Genomic DNA, 20506 nt, shown 5'->3' with positions numbered 1-20506 from the left:
CCCATCGTCTGGGAAGTGAGGAGCGCCTCTGCCCGGCCACCCATCGTCTGGGAAGTGAGGAGCGCCTCTGCCCAGCCACCTATCGTCTGGGAAGAAGTGAGGAGCGTCTCTGCCTGGCCGCCCCGTCTGGGAAGTGAGGAGCGCCTCTGCCCGGCCGCCCCATGTCTGGGAAGAAGTGAGGAGCACCTCTGCCCGGCCGCTCCGTCTCGGAGGTCTACCACGGAGGCCAGAAGCAATGTGGGGGCTGGACGTGGTGGCTCACGCCTGTGGTCCCGGCACTCTGGGGGGCGAGGCGGGTTGATCACTTCGGGCTAGGAGTTCGAGACCAGTCTGGCCAACATGGTGAAACATGAAAAATACAACAGACAAACCAACCAACCAACTCAGTGACAACAAAACAGGTCTACCCTGGAGTCATACTCTAATTTTTTCTATTTTCCTCCCTTTCTGATCCTTTATCCCACTTTCTTTTTCTTCCTCTTCCTTCTCCCTCTTCTTTGTCAAATTGAGGATTGAGTTATTATCACTGATCCATATAAAGTCCCTCTCACATTTATTTTAACTCCCACCCCCCATTTCTATTCCCCGACTTCCCATGTGCAACCTTCCTAATATGTCTGATATGCATCTTTTTGTTTGTATGTATTTTTAGAAAATGTTTATTGTTTTTGTGTGCAAAAAAAAAAAATATATATATATATATATAATAAGAAATATATATGTTGGTCTTCATCCCATTTCCTGGCAGCACCTAAGACCTTTGAAACCTCTGAAGTGATGTGTCTTTTTCTATCCTAATGAGATGACTGATGGTGGGGTTGGGGGCTTCTAAATAATCCCAAGATGAGAGGGCTGGTTTCCTGTGCAACCAACCATGTGATTAGAAAGTTGGTACTTTCAGTCTGGGTGGGATTTCAGCCCTGGCCTCCAGGGAAAGGAGGGAGACTGAAGATTGAGCACATTATCCTTGCCAACGACTTAATCAATCATGCCTACATAATGAAGTCTCCATAAAAACCTAAAAGGACCATTCCAACAGCTTCCAGGCTGGTGAACTCATGAAGGCATAAGGAGCCTGGCAGGTCCCTTCCCCTATACCTTGCCCTATGCAACTCTTACATCTGGCTGTTTCTTAGTTTTATCCTTTTAGGATACGCAAGTTATAGGCCGGTCACGGTGGCTCACGCCTGTAATCCCAATAGTTTGGGAGGCCAAGGCGGGCGGATCACAGGAGGTCAGGAGTTCAAGACCAGCCTGGCCAACATGGTGAAACCCTGTTTCTTCTAAAAATACAAAAATTAGCCAGGCGTCATTACTCAAGCCTGTAATCCCAGCTACTCGGGTGACTGAGGCATGGGAATAGCTTGAACCCGGTAGGCGGAGGTTGGAATGAGCCGAGATCGCACCATTACACTCCAGCCTGGGCAACAAGAGTGAAACTCTGTTTCAAAAAAAAAAAAAAGGGAGCTGGGCGCAGTGGCTCACACCTGTAATCCCACCACTTTGGGAGGCCAAGGCGGGTGGATCACGAGGTCAGGAGATCGAGACCATCCTGGCCAACATGGTGAAACCCCGTCTCTACTAAAATACAAAAAATTATGTGGGCGTGGTGGTGCGCCTGTAGTCTCAGCTCCTCAAGAGGCTGAGGCAGGGGAATCGCTTGAACCTGGGAGGCAGAGGTTGAGGTGAGCCAAGATCGTACCATTGCACTCCAACCTGGGCAACAAGAGCAAAACTCCGTCTCAAAAAAAAAAAAAAAAAAAAGATAAGCAAGTTATAGTAAGTCAAGTGCTTTCTTGAGTCCTGTGAGCTGCTGTAGCAAATGACCAAACCCAAGAAGGAGGTTGTGGGAACCTCCAATTCGCAGTGAGGTTGGACAGAACTGGGTAACTTGGGAGCCTACTGCACGTGATTAGCATCTAAGGGGGAACAGTTTAGTGAGACCTAACCATTAACCTGTGGGGGGGTCTACACTAACTCTAGTTAGTACCAGAACTGAACTGAATTGTAGGACATTCAACTAGTATCAGATATTGGTTAGTGTGGGAAACAATCCACACATCTGGTGTAGGCAGTGAAGTGCTGACTGACTGCGTGTTATGAGTGAGAGTAAAGAGAGGAAGAAAATTTGTGGCCGGGCACGGTGGCTCACGCCTGTAATCCCAGCACTTTGGGAGGCCGAGGCGGGTGGATCACGAGGTCAGGAGATTGAGACCATCCTGGCTAACACAGTGAAACCCCGTCTCTACTAAAAATACAAAAAATTAGCCAGGCAAGATGGCGGGCGCCTGTAGTCCCAGCTACTGGGGAGGCTGAGGCTGGAGAATGGCGTGAACCCTGGGGGGCAGAGCCTGCAGTGAGCCGAGATCGCGCCACTGCACTCCAGCGGGGGCGACAGCGAGACTCTGTCTCAAAAAAAAAAAAAAAAGAGAGGAAGAAAATTTTGTTTTTCTTATGCAGATTGTTTTTTCCTTTATACTGTTCTAATCAAATAAACTTTTTGGGGTTTTTTTTGGTTTTTTTTTGAGACAGGGTGTCCACTGTGTCACCCAAGCTGAAGTGCAGTGGTGTGATCTCAGCTCACTGCAACCTCCACCTCCTGGATTCAAGCGATTCTCCTGCTTCCGCCTCCCGAGTAGCTGGGATTACAGGCATGTGCCACCAAGCCCCGCTAATTTTTGTACTTTTTTTAGTAGAGACAAAGTTTTGCCATGTTGGCCAGGCTGGTCTCAAACTCCTAGCCTCAAGTGATCCACCCATCTCGGCAGCCCGAAGTGCTGGGATCACAGGTGTGAGCCACCTCTCCTGGCCGAAATGCTTCTTTTTGTCTAATCTAAATACCATTTGAATACTTGTCAAAAAATGAGGAAAGGACTTGAATAGACATTTCTCCAAAGATGTACAAATGGCCCATAAGCACATGAAAAGATGCTCAACATCATCAGTCATTAGGTAAAAGCAAATCAAAACCAATTAAAACCATAATGAGGTATTACTCACACCCAAAACAGAGTAACTATTATCAAAAAACTAGAATATTTTCCAGAGAAAATGTGGAGAAATTGGGACCTTTGTGCATTGTTGATGGGAATGTAAAATAATGCAGCTATTGTTAGTCGAACTAAGTTTGGCCTAAAGCTGCCTCCGTACATATTTTAAGATTGGCCTAAATGTTTCTCCATACTTAGCTGTAACCTAACGATGTATAAATACACCTACTCTTGTAACAAGTACCCAAGTCTCATCCAACCACAGGCACCCAACTGTTCAAACCAAGTTCAAATAAGGCAAACTCCTAGCTGTAACCAATTCAGCCATTTCTGGACCTCACTCCTGTTTTCTCTCTATCAATGTTACCTGACCATGAAGCAGCCCCAGAGTTGCTCTGAATCCATTCTGGTTCTGAGGGCTGGCCAATTCACAAATCATTCTTTGCTCAATTAAGCTCTGTTAAATTTAATTTGTGTTAAGTGTTTTAACAGTATGTATACACAATGGAATATTATTCAGCCATTTAAAAGTAAGGAAATTCTGGCATATGCTACAATATGGATAGATTCAAAAGAGCAAATACCATATGATTCCACTTATATGAGGTACCTAAAATAGTAAAAGTTCAGAGACAGAAAGTAGACTAATGGTTACCAAGAGCTTGGAAGAAGGAAAATAGGAAGTTATTGTTTAATGGGTTCAGAGGTTCTGTTTGAGAAGATGACAAAGTTCTGAAAATGGATAGTGGCAATGGCTGCATGACACGCTGAATGTACTTAATGACAATGAAGTACATATTAAAAAGTGGTCATGCCAGGCATGATAGCGCACATCTGTAATCCCCGCCCTTTGGGAGACCAAGATGGGAAGGATCACTTGAGGCCAGGAGTTTAATACCAGCTTGAAGGCCAGGTGCGGTGGCTCACTCCTGTAATCTCAGCACTTTGGGAGGCTGAGGCGGGCGGATCACGAGGTCAGGAGATCGAGACCATCCTGGCTAACACGGTGAAACCCTGTCTCTACTAAAAATACAAAAAATTAGCCGGGCATGGTGGCGGGCGCCTGTAGTCCCAGCTACTCGGGAGGCTGAGGCAGGAGAATGGCCTGAACCCGGGAGGCGGAGCTTGCAGTGAGCCGAGATCGCACCACTGCACTCCAGCCTGGGCAACAGAGCCAGACTCCGTCTCAAAAAAAAAAAAAGGTGGCCGGGCGCGGTGGCTCACGCCTGTAATCCCAGCACTTTGGGAGGCCTAGGCAGGTGGATCACAAGGTCAGGAGTTCAAGACCAGCCTGGCTAAGATGGTGAAACCCCGTCTCTACTAAAAATACAAAAAATTAGCTGGGTGTGGTGGTGTGCGCCTGTATTCCTAGCTACTCCAGAGGCTGAGGCAGAGAATTGCTTAAACCTGGAGGGGCGGAGGTTGCAGTGAGCCAAGATCGCACCACTGCACTCCAGCCTAGGCGACAGAGCGAGACTCCATCTAAGAAAAAAAAAAAAGAAAAGAAAAAGAAAAAAGACCAGCTTGGGCAACACAGCGAGACCCCATCCCTACAAAAATTTTTTAAAAATTGGTTTGGCATGGTGGTACACACCTGTAGTCCCAGCTACTCGAGAAGCTGAGGCAGGGGTATCACTTGAGTCCAGGAGTTTGAGGCTACAGTGAGCTATGATCACACCACTGTACTCCAGCATAAGTGACAGAGTGACATACCCTCCAAAAAAAAAAAAGCAGTTAAAAAAGTAAATTTTATGTTATATATATTTTGACACTTTTTTTAAAGAAAAAATATATCTAGTCCAAATTATGTGGAATATGGCAACTGATTCATCATTTATCTGAGATTTAAAATTTTAAGAGACAAAAACTGCCAAGGATGGTGTAATTAGAGAGAATTTACTAAAAAGACTGTTTGCAAAGACACAAGCAGAGTTAACAAAAACCAACAAGAGATAGTAAAGCACTCTGAACATAAGAAACAGTGGGAAGATAGTGGGCCTTAGTGGGCCAAGGAAGGTAGTACTGGAATTACCAGAACTCAGTCAACTGTAGCTACAGCTTTGGGAAACAGCTGACAGAAGCTGTGTGGCCTTCAGCAGAGGAATACAATTATTACCAACCGACAAGGAGGGAGCCAGGGAAATACACACCCAGGCATCACTGTCCTCCCACCTTCTGTCTTTGCCAAACCCTATTGGATAACAAAAGGAAAAGAGTTTATGGATGTAGTTTACAAAAGGCAGCCTCTTGGAGCATAAAGCTGAGTGGAGAAGGTTACAGGGTGAATACAGAGGGGCAAGTGGAGACTATGTAATACAACATGATACATTACTTTACCTTGTATTTCTACTTTACTAGCCAAAGGAAAAACTGTAATAAATATATTTATCAGTACAAAGAAAAACTTCCTGCTGCCACAAAAAAGTAGGCAAGTAACTGGATTAAAATACTAAGATTTTTGTTGTTTAAAAAAAAACAAGGCCGGGCGCGGTGGCTCACGCCTGTAATCCCAGCACTTTGGGAGGCCGAGGTGGGAGGATCACGAGGTCAGGAGATCGAGACCATCCTGGCTAACACGGTGAAACCCCGTCTCTACTAAAAATACAAAAAATTAGCCGGGCATGGTGGCGGGCGCCTGTAGTCCCAGCTACTTGAGAGACTGAGGCAGGAGAATGGTGGGAACCCAGGAGGCAGAGCTTGCAGTGAGCCGAGATCGTGCCACTGCACTCCAGCCTGGGCGACAGAGCGAGACTCCCTCTCAAAAAAAAAAAAAAAAAAAAAAAAAGGCCAGGCGCAGTTGCTCACATCTGTAATCCCAGTACTTTGGGAGGCCGAGGCGGGCGGATCACCTGAGGTCAGGAGTTGGAGACCAGCCTGGCCAACATGGCGAAATCCTGTCTCTACTAAAAATAAAAAAATTAGCTGGGTGTGGTGGTGCGTGCCTGTAATCCCAGCTACTCGGGAGGCTGAGGCAGGAGAATTGCTTGAACCCAGGTAGCAAAGACTGCAGTGACTCTATCTCAAAAAAAAAGAAAAAGAAAACCCTAAAAAGAAAGTCCTGCGTTAAGAATTAAGATAAAAGTGAAAAGAAAGAAAGAAAAAAACCCAGTTTTGATGACAGGTACATGGTCTGCCCCAATACTCTCAAATACTGAGAATAAAAGACTAAAAGAGTAATATACTAGAATATTAGAGCTGAAAGAGACCTTAACATTTTTCAAAATTTCAGTATGAGAGGGAACAGGCCAGGGAGGTGATAAGCAGCTCCATCACTGTCACAAAGCTATCTGGGCACTGCGGTGTGTCCCTATAGTCTCGGCTGCTTGGGAAAATGAGGCAGATGGATCGCTTGAGGCCAGGAGTTTGAAGCTACAGTGCTACACAGTGACTGTGAATAGCCACTGCACTCCTGCCTGAGCAACACAGTGAGACCTTATCTCTTAAAAACTAACCAACCAAAAAAAAAAAAAAAAAAAAAAAAAAAAAAAAATCACAAAGCTAGATAATAGCGACACTGGAAACTGAAACCAGATTTGGTAACTCCTTTCCTAATTGTCTTCCTATCAAACTACACTACAGAAAGAAATCTGTGTATGTGCTTAATATTGGGAAAATCAACTAGTAAACAGGCTTAAAGAAATAAATAAAATCCCAGACTCATTAGGCTAAAATGTTTAATTTCTTATAGTAGAACTCCAGATTTCCCACAGTAGCACTAGAGTCTGCCATCTATTTTCTTAACCAAAAAAAAATGACACTTCGTGAACCTTAACACAGTACACAAAGTATTTCAGGAGCTGACCAGACTTTAATCTGAGCCTAAAGACAACATGCAGTCGAAAAGGAAATTATTAATGAGTTAGAAGCCATTTTCCTGTAGAGCATGAAATTAAAACCTCTAGGCTAAAAGAGTAATGGGAGTCATGCCAAGGCTTTGACAGTCAAATTGCTCCTTCAAAAGGTTGGAATATAGCCAGGCTTAGTGGCTCATGCCTATAATCCCAGAGCTTTGGGTGGCTGAGGCAGGAGGATCACTTGAGGCCAGAAGTTCCTAACCACCCTGGGCAAGATAGCAAGACCCTGTCTCACAAAAAACAATTTTAAAAAATTAGCCAGGCAAGGTGGCACATGCATGTAGTCGTAGCTGTTCAGGAGGCTGAGGCAGGAGGACCCTTTGAGCCTAGGAGTTTGAAGCTGCAGTGAACTATGATTGCACCATTGTACTCTAGCCTGCGTGACAGAGTGAGACCCTGTCTCAAAAAAAAAAAGTTGGGATATATATATGAAGAATGCATACTCCACTGGTGAAGACAACACACAATTCACTTCCTAAAATGCATACAAATGACATACAAAGAATAAAAAAGAGAGAGAGAAAAGATGCAGTATCTATAAGACAAAATCCATAATATAAAGAAAAACTAGAAATATTAAAGATTAAAAGTAATTATTTATAAAAATAAAAAGCAAGTTGTTTAAATGGCCTCTTTTTCAGAAAAAAAATTAACATCAAACCTTTATAGCTTATTTTAAAACTTTCAAACATGCAGGAAATTTCAGACTACTATTAACACCCTATGTGCATTACTTAAATTCAACAATTAACATTTTGATATACTTGCTTCATCTATTTATCTATATAGCTAGTCATCAAACTATTTTTTATGTTGAATCATTTCAAAGTAAATTACAGACATCATTAGGAGAAACACTTTATCCCTAATTTTTTGTTTTTAGAGACAGGGTTTTGCTCTGTCACCCATGCTGTAGTGCAGTGGCATGATCATAGCACTCTGCAGCCTCAAACGCCTAGGTTTAAGTAGTCCTCCTGTGTCAGCCTCCCGAGTAGCTAGGAACTACAGGGATGTGCCACCATGCCTGGCTAATTTTTTTTTATTTTTTGTAGAGCCATGGTCCCACTATGTTGTCCAGGCTGGTCTCCAACTCCTGGCCTCAAGCAATCCTCCCACCTCAGCTTCCTAAAGCTCTGGGATTATGAGCATGAGCCACCACACCTGGCTATACCCCTACATATTTTAATATTCTCCTACACAACTATAATATTTTCTCCTACATAACTACATTATCAAATTTATTCAAATAATAATTACCTAATATCTTCTAATACTATAACACATATAAACTTCCCCAAAATTTACAGCTGATTTTTCAAACCAGGATCCATACAAATATGACACATTATCTTTGGTTTTCTCTAGACAGTCTCTCTTAATGTAGAAGAGTTCCTCATACATAACCTTTTTCTCCCCTTACAACTCTAGTTTTTGTTGTGTTAAAATATACATAATAGGCTGGGTGCAGTGGCTCACACCTGTAATCCCAGCACTTTGGGAGGCTGAGGTGGGGGGATCACCTGAGGTCATGAGTTCAAGACCAGCCTGGCCAACGTGGCGAAACCCTGTCTCAACTAAAAATACAAAAAAATTAGCTGGGCGTGGTGGTGGGCGCCTGTCCCAGCTATTTAGGAGGCTGAGGCAGGTGAATTGCTTGAACCAGGAGGCAGAGGTTGCAGTGAGCCGAGATTACGCCATTGCACTCCAGCCTGGGCAACAAGAACAAAACTCTGTCCCCCCCCCAAAAAAAAACAAAACAAAACAAAAAAATGCATAATATAAAATGTACCCATACTCATTCAAATGGCTATTATTTAAATTTAAAAAAAAAAAGCAAGTGTTGACAAGGATGTGTAGAAACTGAAACCCTTGAACACTGCTGATAGGAATATAAAATAGTGCAGGCACTATAGAAAAAGTATGGCAGCTCCTCAAAAAATTAAACATAGAATTACCATATGATCCAGCAATTCCACTTCTAGGTATATTTCCAAAGGAATTTAAAGGAGGGACCTGAATAGATATTTGTACAGCCATGCTCAAAGCAGCATTGTGCACAATAGCCAAATGGTGGAAACAACCCAAGTGTCCACTGATGGATGAATAGATAAAATGTGACACATACATACAAGGAATATTATTCAGCCTTTCTTTTTTCTTAATCATGGCAAAATTTCATCATGCCATTTCACCTTCAAAAGTAAGGAAATTCTAGCATATGCTACGACATGGATGAACCTGAAGAATACTAGGCTAAGGGAAACAAGCCAATCCAAAAAAGACAAATATTTTGTGATTTCACTTACATGAGGCACCTAGCATAGTCAAATCATAGAGAAAGAAAGTAGAATGATGGATGCCAGAGGTTTCAGGGAGAGGGAAATGAGGAATGAGCATTTAACGAGTATGGGGTTTCAGTTTGGGAAGTAGTTTTGGAAATGAATGCTAGTGATTGTTGCGTAACAATGTGAATGTACTTAATGCCACTGTACACTTAGAAATTATTAAAATGGTAAATATTTAAGCTGTGCTAAAATACACATAACAGAAAATTGACCATTTTGACCACTTTTAAGCATACAATTCAGTGGCATATACACTCACCATGTTGTACAATCACAGCACAACCCTAATTTCTGAAAAGGGCAAATATATTGCAGCATTTTTCACACTGTGGATTTGTCTGATTGCTTCCTTGTGGTGTGGTTTTGTTTTTTGTTTGTTTGTTTGTTTGTTTGAGATGGAGTCTCACTCTGTCGCCCAGGCTAGAGTGCAGTGGCATGATCTTGGCTCACTGCAACCTCTGCCTCCTGGGCTCAAGTGATACTTGTGCCTCAGCCTCCCCAGAAATTGGGATTACAGGCATGTGCCACCATGCCCAGCTAATTTTTGTATTTTTAGTAGAGACAGGGTTTCACCACTTTGGCCAGGCTAGTCTTGAACTCCTGACCTCAAGCAATCTTCCCGCCTTGGCCTCCCAAAGTGCTGGGATTACAGGTGTGAGCAACAGCACCACGGCACACTGTGCTGTGGTATTAAATCTTTCTCTATTCCTTTTTTTCCCTGTAAACTGGAAGTTACATCTAAAGGTTAGATCACAGTCAAATTAAGTATTTTTGGCAAGAATTCTGCATAGATTATTTTCTATATTTCATGAGTCTGGGCTTAGGCTTTTTTCTCTGATGTCTAACCTGCCATTAATCCCATTAAATGTATTTTTCATCTCAGACATTATAGTTTCCATCTCTGAAAGTTCAATTTGAGTCTTTTTATACCTTCCATGTCTCTATTTAACATGTTCAGTCTTAGCCAGGCACGGTGGCTCACGCCTGTAATCCCAGCACTTTGGGAGGCTGAGGAGGGCGGATCACAAGCTCAGGAGATCGAGACCATCCTGGCTAACATGGTGAAATCCTGTCTCTACTAAAAATACAAAAAATTACCCGGGTGTGCAGCGTGCACCTGTAGTCCCAGCTACTTGGAAGGCTGAGACAGGAGAATGGCATGAACCCAGGAGGCGGAGCTTGCAGTGAGCCGAAACTGTGCCACTGCACTCCAGCCTGGGCGACAGAGCGAGACTCCATCTCAAAAAAAAAAAAAAATGTTCAATCTTTCTTCTAGTTTCTTGAGCATATGGAATATGCTTATAAAACCTGTTTTAAATCCCTCTTTACTAATTCTATCATCTGTGTCACTTCTGTTTTGGTTTCTAATTTTTTTCTCATCAGTATGAGTCACATTTTCCTACTTCTTTGCATGCCTAGTAATTTCTGATTGGATGCCAGACATTGTGAATTTCACCTTGTGTGCTTTCTTGTATTCCTAAAACTATTTTTGAGCTTTCTTCTGGGCCATGATTAAATTAGTAGGGAACAGTTTTGGCCCTTTCAGGTCTTGCTTTTAATCTTTGTCAGCCTGGACTGGAGATGCATTTAGTTCAAGGCTAATTTACCCACTGTTAGGGCAAAACCCTTAAGAGACTCTACACAGAAACCCCATCTCTACTAAAAATACAAAATTAGCCAGGCGTGGTGGTGCGTGCCTGTAATCCCAGCTACTTGGGAGGCTGAGGCAGGAGAATCACTTGAACCTGGGAGGCAGAGGTTGCGGTGAGCCGAGGTCACACCATTGCACTCCAGCCTGGGCAACAAGAGCGAAATTCCGTCTCAAAAAAAAAAGACTACATAATGTAATGACCTGTAAGGATGGTTTCCACTCTGGTTGCTGAAAAAAAAAAAACCACTATTCCTAATTCGGCAAGCATTGTTTTATCTGATCTTTTCAAGTGACTATCTTCCTAGCCTCAGAAAGTTTCCTTACATATATCCACTGATTGGTTCTCAGCAGAATACTTGAGAGGGATCCTCTGCAGTTCTCTGAAGTTCTCCCTCTCTGCAGCTATCTCCAGTTTTCTGCCCTGCAAACTCCAGATACTTTGGCCTCCCCAGACTCCCTCAATTAAGGGAAACTATTGTGCTCTGCCTGGGTTCCCTGTCCCTGTTCTGCAGCTGGAAAACTGTCTAGGCAGCAAGCCAGAGCAATCATATACCTCATCTCATTTCTATCTTTCAGGGATTACTCTCCTTTGCTGCACAATGTTCAAAATCTAGACAACCACTGTTTTACACATTTTTGTCTGCTTTTTTAGCTGTTTCAGGCAGGAAGGTAAACCTAGTCCCTGTTACTACTTCTTCACCAGAAATGGAAGACCAATTTTTTTTGTCCCTTTTATTCATCTCTTTCTCTGAATTATTTTAAGGCAACTCAAATATTATATCATTTCACTGCTATATATTTTTGTATGTCTCTCCAAAAATATGGACTTCTTTCCCACATAATCGTGTCAGTTATACTCAACAAATTTAACCATTCCTTAGTATGATCTAACACCAGTCCATACTCCAATTTCCTCAATTTAAAAAAAATTGAACAACTGATAGTTTAAATTCTTTTTAATCCTAGCATTCAATAAACACTACTCTGTGAGGGGTACTATGCTAAGTACCTGATATCCATTACCTTATTTAATCCTCAGTAATCCTTTGGGGTAAATATTATTACTCCCATTTCACTGATAAGAACACCAAAGCTTGCTGGGCATGGGGGCTGACACCTGTAATGTAGAAAACCTGTCTCTACTAAAAATACAATCCCAGAACTTTGGGAGGCCGAGGCGGCAGGGTCACTTAAGGCCAGGAGTTTGAAACCAGCCTGTGCAACATATCAAGACTGTGTCTCTACAAAAAAGTTAAAAATTAGCCAAGTGTGGTGGCACACACCTATAGTCCTAGCTACTCAGGAGGTTGACATGGAAGGATTGCTTGAGCCCAGGAGTTTGAAGGTACAGTAAGCTGTGGTCACACTACTGCACTCCAGCCTGGGTGACAGCACGAGACCCCAACTCAAAACAACAACAAAAAACCAGCAAAGCTCGAATCTGTTAAAAAGTTTGCCTAGGCTGGCCGCAGTGGCTCAAGCCTGTAATCCTTGCACTTTGGGAGGCCAAGGTGGGCAGATCACTTGAGGTCAGGAGTTAGAGACCAGCCTGGCCAACATGGTAAAACTCCATCTCTACCAAAAATACAAAAATTAGCCAGGAGTGGTGGCGCATGCCTGTAATCCCAGCTACTAGGGAGGCTGAGGCAGGAGAATCGCTTGAGCCTGGGAGGTGGAGGCTGCAGTGAGTCGAGATCACACCGCTGCACTCCAGCCTGGTCAACAGAGCCAGACTCCGTCTCAAAAAAAAAAAAAAAAAACACAACTACCAGTTTGCCTAAGGTTATAGCATGGCAGGGGCAGGTTTCTCTGATCACAAACACATTGTTTTCTAAAAATAATTGTGTATCTTTACTATTTTTTTGAAATGAGGTCTCACTATGTGGCCCAGGCTGGTCTTGAATTCCTGGGGTCAAGCAATTCTCCCACCTCAGCCTCCAGAATAGCTGACACTACAGGTGTGTGCTACTGCCCCTGGCTCCCAATGGCATTGCACTTAACCATTATGCTTCAATACCATCTCACGACTTATTAGCATAAAATATCAGATAATATCAATGCTTAAATTGAAAATCAAATTCTAAGATTGCTTAATTTAAATGCTATTACAGGTCAAAGACCTGAAAAAAATAATAATGCTATTTTATTTGAAATATATTACAATAAAATCTGCCTAAAATTTTAAGAAATACAACTTTCAAATCTAAAAGTGAATTTTAATTGAAAAAGCACAAGAAACTTGGTCGAAATGAAATTAACTACCATCTCAAACTAGAGAATGCAGATTCGTTTAATTATAATGTTCCATCACAGCTCTTGTCAAGTAGAACATGTTGCGATGACAGAAATATTTTGTATCTGTGCTGTTCAATACAATAGCCACTACCCATATGTGAGTACTGGGCATCTGAAATATGTCTGGTAAAACTAAGAGAAACTGAATTTTTTATTTTATTTTTAATGAGCTTAAATTTAAATTGTAATTATGGGTTCATTTGTCTGTTTTCCCCCACTAGGCTGTAAGGTCCGTGAAGAATAGAACATATTTTCATCTCTCCTTTCAGTGTCTCGATACATATTAGAAACCTGTTTGTTGATATGTGGTAGAATATGTGGATGGAATTTTCTAGATGTGTCCAGATAAATTCTCTAAATATATCAGACTGATAAAGGTTACAAAGTACAGACTTACTTTGTTGGATTATATCCTTTTTCTATTCTGACTTTTAAAACGAATGAAATATTAGCCAGGCCCAGTGGCTCACACCTGTAATCCTAGCACTTTGGGAGGCTCAGGCAGGCAGATCACAAGGTCAGGAGATCGAGACCATCTTGGCTAACACGGTGAAACCCTGTCTCTACTAAAAATACAAAAAAATTAGCCGGGCGTGGTGGCAGGCACCTGTAGTCCCAGCTACTCAGGAGGCTGAGGCAGGAGAATGGTGTGAACCCAGGAGGCGGGGTTTGCAGTGAGCCGAGAATGTGCCACTGCACTCCAGCCTGGGCAACAGGGCAAGACTCTGTCTCAAATAAATAAATAAATAAATAAAGCAGATGAAATATCTTACTTACTCATTTATTCACCAAACATGCTCTGAGCTTATATATTTGACAAAGACTCTGTTATGTACTCAGGATATGATGATGAATAAGACCCAGTTTCTGGCATCAAGAATCACTCAATCTAACAGACAATACATACAATTGCTCCACAAAATAAGAAGACTACTTTAAACAGATAAATTATGAGAACCAACAAGGAAAATAACCACCTGAGGGTAGAGGGAGGTTCTACATACTGAACAATAATTCATTAATCTAGCTTAACGATGAACAGCAGCTCACCAGTTGGGAGATGGCAGAATGGTGGAGAGGCATTCCAAGAACAACAAATAGCCTATGTAAAGGCATAAAGACACAAAAAGACATGGCGAACACGGGGAACAAAAAGTGTCTCATTCTGACTAGAACATGGGAAAATGAGTAAAAAGGGGAGAAGGATACATTAGAGCTAGATTCTAATACCCTTTTGTGCTGTATTACAGTGCTGACTCAATCTTCTTAGGATGGTAGGCAAAGTACTCATGTTTACTTTTTTTTAAAAAAAGGAAAAAAAAAAGCTTGCTAATTCCCATACTCATAGAACAAATTTTAAAAAGCAAATTCTAAATTATAAATTTTGCTTATAACAGACACCAAATCCAAATTAACTGTCCAAGCAAGGTTATTAGAATAGGCACTTTAAGTTTTTGTTGTTTTTGAGATGGAGTCTCACTCTGTTGCCCAGGCTGGTGGACAGTGGTGCCATCTCGGCTCACTGCAACCTCCGCCTCCCGGGTTCAGGCAATTCTCATGCCTCAGCCTCCCAAGCAGCTGGGATTACAGGAGTGTGCCACCATGCCTGCCTAATTTTTTGTATTTTTAGTAGAGACAGGGTTTCACCATGTTGCCCAGACTGGTTTCGAACTCCTGACCTCAAGTGATTCTCCCGCCTCAGCTTCCCAAAGTACTGGGATTACAGGCATGAGCCACTGCACCTGGCCAAGCACTTCAAGTTTTAAATAAGCAACATTAAATCACTTTGAAGAGAAATGCAAGGATTATTTGTATCCTTAACTGTTGAGGATATCTTTTTCAAATATTACACTAAAGTTTTACTTTTCTCATAGTAAAACCCATCTTGAACTTAATATTAGTCTAGGAAACATTTATGATCTGCAAAAAATTGATCACCCTGTTAGTTTGGGGAAAAATAGATGAGTCTACTTCTAGCCATTTCTTGCCTCATAAACAGAACTAAAACACCTCTCCCACGATGTGGCAATATTTAACTTTTCAACGACAGGTTATTATATTTAATGTCAATCACTTCTCACAGTTGTCCAATTCCACAGCTACCTTTTTTTGTTTTTTCAACTAACATTCTGTTACCTGTTTTACCCACAGGTATCTTATCTACAGGTATCCACTCTGTCGTGCTCTTAAAGCATGACTGGCCAGGCATGGTGGCTCATGCCTATAATCCCTATATTTTGGGAGGCCAAGGCAGGCGGAATGCTTGAACCCAGGAGATTGAGACCAGCCTGAGCAACATAGTGAGACCCTGTTTCTAGAGAAAAAAAAAATTGTTTTAATGATAAACCATCAGAATAAGGCATAAAGATACAAAACTAGTGTTAACTATAATTTTAAAGTTAACACCCAGTAACAGCAATTAGTTATAATTATGGTAATTTATTTTACATAACACGTCCAAAATAAAGTGGTTTTGGATGGGCGCAGTGGCTCACGCCTGTAATCCCAGTACTTTGGCTGGCAGATCACCCGAGGTCAGGAGTTCAAGACCAGCCTGGCCAACATGGTAAAACCCCATCTCTACTTAAAATACAAAAAAAAAATAGCCAGCCGTGGTGGTAGGTGCCTGTAATCCCAGCTACTCGGGAGGCTGAGGCAGGAGAATTGCTTGAACCCAAGAGGCGGAGGTTGCAGTGAGCCAAGAACGCGCCATTGCACTCCAGCCTGGACGACAAGTGTAAAACTCCGTCTCAAAAAATAATAATAAAAAAATAAGGTGGTTTCTATACTAACAGATTTTTAAACATAAAATAATGAAAAGAACCAAGCATTTAATCATATCTGCAACATGTATTTAAATATTTAAAACATTTTTATTTACTATTTATTAACTGCAGTTACTAATCAAGTTCACCCACAGTAATAAAAATATCAAGAATTTATTTTAACAAGCTGGCCAATACATAATATATTTAAAGTTATAAAACCTGAATATTCCAGAGCAGAGGTACTAAACATGTAATAACAGTACAGATACACACACTGGAAGAGTTTAAATTTTTTCAAGTTCTTTAAGTTATTATAATAATAGGCATTAAAAACAGAAAAAATCAACACATAAACTGTAAATACAATTTTTTATATTACAAAAGGAAACCAAGTTCTCTTATTTATTTATTTATTTATTTACTTTTTGAGCCAGAGTCTTGCTCTGTCACCCAGGCTGGAGTGCAGCGGCATGATCTCGGCTCACTGCAAGCTCCGCCTCCGGGGTTCATGCCATTCTCCTGCCTCAGCCTCCCCGGAGTAGCTAGGACTGCAGGTGCCTGCCACCACGCCCGGCTTTTTTTTTTTTTTTTCAGTAGAGACGGGGTTTCACCATGTTAGCCAGGATGGTCTCAATCTCCCGACCTCATGATCTGCCAGCCTCAGCCTCCCAAAGTGCTGGGATTATAGGCGTGAGCCACCGCGCCTGGCCCCAAGTTCTCTTAATTGAAAAAAAAAAACCATGAAAATTATTTTAGTGAACATCTGTTGTTTCTGCCTGTCCAGCAACCAATCTCTCTTCTCCAGAAAGTATCACCTCAATTTTTCTTTAGGAACTGTCACCCACCTTAATTCAAATGGCTTCAAACTATATCCCTCTCCTCCCCACTCCAGGCTGGGGACAAATTCCAAGCCTAGCCACACAAAGCATTCCATCACTCTGGCCACAGGGACTGCCTCTAGGATGGGCAAAGACCCAAGTTAGGTCAATGAAACTACCATACAGTGGTGCACTAGAACTATCGAGAAAGGGAAGTTCTCTTTCTTCTTGGGTTTCTGAGGTTGAAGGAAGTAAGCCTAGTGCTGGTATTGCAATCTTTCCCGGGGAATCTGACTCCAGAGCCTTAATTACTTTTCCACACTGAATCCCAAATATGCAAAGGGAACTAGTGGTTACCTGGTAGTAAGAGAAAAGATAAATTAGGACTTTGACTTTCAATATTGTATTTTCCATAATGTAAACACCTCTAATCCCAGCACTTTGGGAGGCTGAGGCGGGCAGATCACTTGAGGTCAGGGGTTCGAGACCAGCCTGGCCAACATAGTAAAACCCCATCTCTACTAACAATACAAAAATTAGCCGGGCGTGGTGGCACACTCCTGTAATCCCAGCTACTTGCGAGGATGAGGCAGGAGAATCGCTTGAACCCCGGAGGCAGAGGTTGCAGTGAGCCAAAATCGCGCCATTGCACTGTAGCCTGGGCAACCAGAGTGAAACTCTGTCAAAAAGACAAGAAAGGCAGAGCAAGACTCCATCTCAAAAAAAAGACAAGAAAATAAAAGGGAAGGGGAGGGGAGGGAGAAAGAGGGAGAAGAAAGAAAGAAAAGAAAAAAAGAAAATATGAGTGGAAAAAACGGTTGAGTAAACCTTTTTAAAAAAACTGGTTCTAGTGGCTAGGCATGGTGGCTTGTACCTGTAATCCCAGCACTTTGGGAGGCCAAGACAGGAGGATCGCTTGAGTCTGGGAGTTCAAGACTAGCCTGGGCAGGCCAGGTGTGGTGGCTCAGGCCTGTAATCCCAGCACTTTGGGAGGCTGAGGCAGGTGGATCACCTGAGGTCAGGAGTTCGAGACTAGCCTGGCCATCATGTAAAACCCCATCTCTACTAAAAATACAAAAATTAGCCGGATGTGTTGCCGCGCCTGTAGTCCCAGCTACTCGGGAGGGTGAGGCAGGAGAATTGCTTGAACCCAGGAGGCGGAGGTTGCAGTGAGCCGAGATCACACCACTGCACTCCAGCCTGGGCAACAGAGTGAGACTCCGTCCCCACCCCCCAACAAAAGCACCGGCCTTGCCAAAATGGCTGAACCCCATCTCCATTTAATTAATTAATTAAAAACTGGTTCTCATTTTAAAAGGGATACATTAAACAACTGTATATGGAAAAAATGGTTAATGTTCAGCAAGTGCTGCAGCCATTGTAAAAATGGCTCAAGAGATAAAGCTAACTTTAAAGACTGAAAGTGGCAAAATTGGGTTCAAAAAAGCTTTATCAATTATATTAGTCCCATAACTCCGAATAGCGTAAGATCTGAAGGAGTTGGTCAGTTAAATATTTCAGTTATAATTATTTTGCATAATATTGCATTATGGAGAAATTTCATATCGTTTTATTCTTTTGTTGTTGTTTTAAGAGACAGGGTATCGCTCTGTCGCCCAAGCTGGAGTGCAATGGTACGATCACCGCTCACTGCAGCCTCAACCTCAAGGGCTCAAGCCATTCTTCTGTCTCAGCCTCCCAAGTAGCCAGGACTACAGGCATGCACCCAGATAATTTTTGTGTTTTGTAGAGATGGTCTTGCCATGTTGCCCAGGCTGGTCTCAAACTCCTGGATTCAAGGGATCCACCTGGCCTCCCAAAGTGCTGGGATTATGGGCCTGGGACCCCACACCCAGCCTGTTTTATTCTTAAATACAGGAAAGTTAGTCTCAAGATGCACTTCTTAGGAATGTAAACAATCTACTGAATATAGTAAATATAAAGGAAGACAGCAATAAACACTTTTGTTCTCTTGCATTTATTAGCCTTTATTAGTTTCTATCATTCTTTCCCTTTCTCCCCAGGCACACAAGCCACTCCAGAATATTCACTTTTTGTTAATATTATGTTTTATGACTCTCAGTAAGGACACTCAGAAGATGTCAGAGACACTTGCTTGATATATTAGGTAGCCAGAGTGATGTTCTTAAGTGGAAGAGACAATCAGGGACAAACCAACGGTGGGGACAAAGAGTAGCTTGAGGCAAAAGCCACCTTCTTACAGACAAGTGGCAATGGGTTCTAAAGTTTTTAGGATAAGGCAATATTCAAAAAGGTCATTACCTGGTCCACACCAGAAACACAGTAGGTGGGTCATTCTGGCCAACACCTTTGTCTCAAGATGCTGACGTTTATTATTTGTCATATGGTCCAATGAAACCTAAACTCTCCTACAGCTATCAACACCGAACTTGTTTCACCTAATGAAACGCAAACTCCTTTCTTATACTGCTCGATCACTTCCCTACGTGCCCCAAAGTGATGTTCTAATATAAACAAAGGCGTATCAAAGAAGCCACCCAAACAAGTGCGATAGAAACATTTATTGATAAATAGGAAGAAAATGGGCGTTTCTAAGGTACCACAGGGAGAACAAAATATTTTACTGTTTGTTTTAAACTGTTCTCCCAACATTCACATAGAGTCAATAACATCTAGCTCTTTCTCAAAACAGCCTATGGCCGGCCAGAATGGGACGGTGAAAAGAAAACAGGGAGAACGTAATGAAAACGGAAAGGCGCTGGGAAAGATAAAAACTGAACAGTCCGAGTAGCCCGCACTTTGTATTGCTCCTTTGAGTCCTCACTGATTTTCCAGTTATTTCGATTCAGTGGTTAATATTTCCCCGTATTAGAAATCCATCTGTGAACTCCCGCACCCACTTCCAACCACATCACAAATTCCAGGAGAGCCAGTCAAGGCTACCAGAGTGTCCCAGTCGCCTGTGAGGAGGGGGGCGTCGGCGCCAAGTTGGGAACCCGGCACTGGGAGAAGTTCTCCCGGGACGGGAGAAGGGATGGGTTGGGGTGAAGGAAAGTGGAGGACGGGAGGCAAGCAAGACTACGGACTCCTCTCATCACCAAAAGCTGAGCGCATCAGGGAGAGACAGGTATCCCGCCAGACGCGAGAAGTAGCCGGATGCCCGGGGCGGACAAACGGCCAGCCTCGGAGCCCAGTTCCCTAAGGCTGTCTCGCCAACCCCCTTCCCCTTCGCCTTCCCTAAATTGCTGTCTCCTCATACCCTCCAGAGTCCGAGACTCACGCGTCCAAACACGAGCTCCAGCAGCTTCTCGGTCAAAGCCGCCCACCTCTGACAGCCATAGAGATGAAACAGCGGAGACAAACCTCCACCCCCTCCGCCCACTCTCACGTGACTCTCCTAGCCGCTGGGCCTGTCGGGATCGTGGCGACAGGCGTGTGGGAGGGGCACAGAGGAAAAGGAATGGGGAGGGGCGAGGAAATCAACGCGCCACGCCCCAGCCTCCGGCCCCGCCCTAGCCCCGTCACTCACCCTTACTCCCCTCAGCGTTTAGGCGGGAAAGCTGGAGCGCTCCCAGAAGCTCTCGGGCATTTCTTCTGTTTTTTTTCCCCTCCACAAGGGTCATAGGAATCTGTTGAGAAATTTATTGTGGCTTGTAACACCTTGTCGGTACCCGTTTTCGTGTTGGCTAAGCAAAAAGGAGTTCGTGAAAAGAAAACTGGACTACAGTGCGCTGGAAATTGTTTCTTTCCAACTCCGTTTAGGTTTTATCAGAGATTAAATGTTCCTGTTTCATAACCTTGAG

The 20506-nt window shown here is 42.9% G+C and overlaps 1 protein-coding gene across 3 annotated transcripts in view; it reads right to left on the bottom strand.

Moving 5' to 3' along the window:
• LOC116463691 (calcium uptake protein 1, mitochondrial) overlaps window positions 1-20076 on the bottom strand; it is a 262265-nt gene extending 242189 nt beyond the window's left edge. For 2 of the 3 annotated variants that reach the window (XM_058434806.1, XM_032146908.2), the window contains exon 1: window positions 19984-20076. The gene's annotated coding sequence lies outside the window, so the exon portion shown is untranslated. Of the gene's footprint in view, window positions 1-19962 lie in introns of all 3 variants that reach the window. The other variant, XM_058434807.1, reaches the window with a different exon arrangement.
• Window positions 20077-20506: the final 430 nt, after the last annotated feature.

Source organism: Hylobates moloch, unplaced genomic scaffold (genome assembly GCF_009828535.3).
Source record: "Hylobates moloch isolate HMO894 unplaced genomic scaffold, HMol_V3 SCAFFOLD_53, whole genome shotgun sequence".
In the NCBI taxonomy this organism is placed as follows: Eukaryota; Metazoa; Chordata; class Mammalia; order Primates; family Hylobatidae; genus Hylobates; species Hylobates moloch.
Note: the sequence above shows the minus strand (reverse complement) of the source record. Positions and strands in the feature narration are given on the sequence as shown.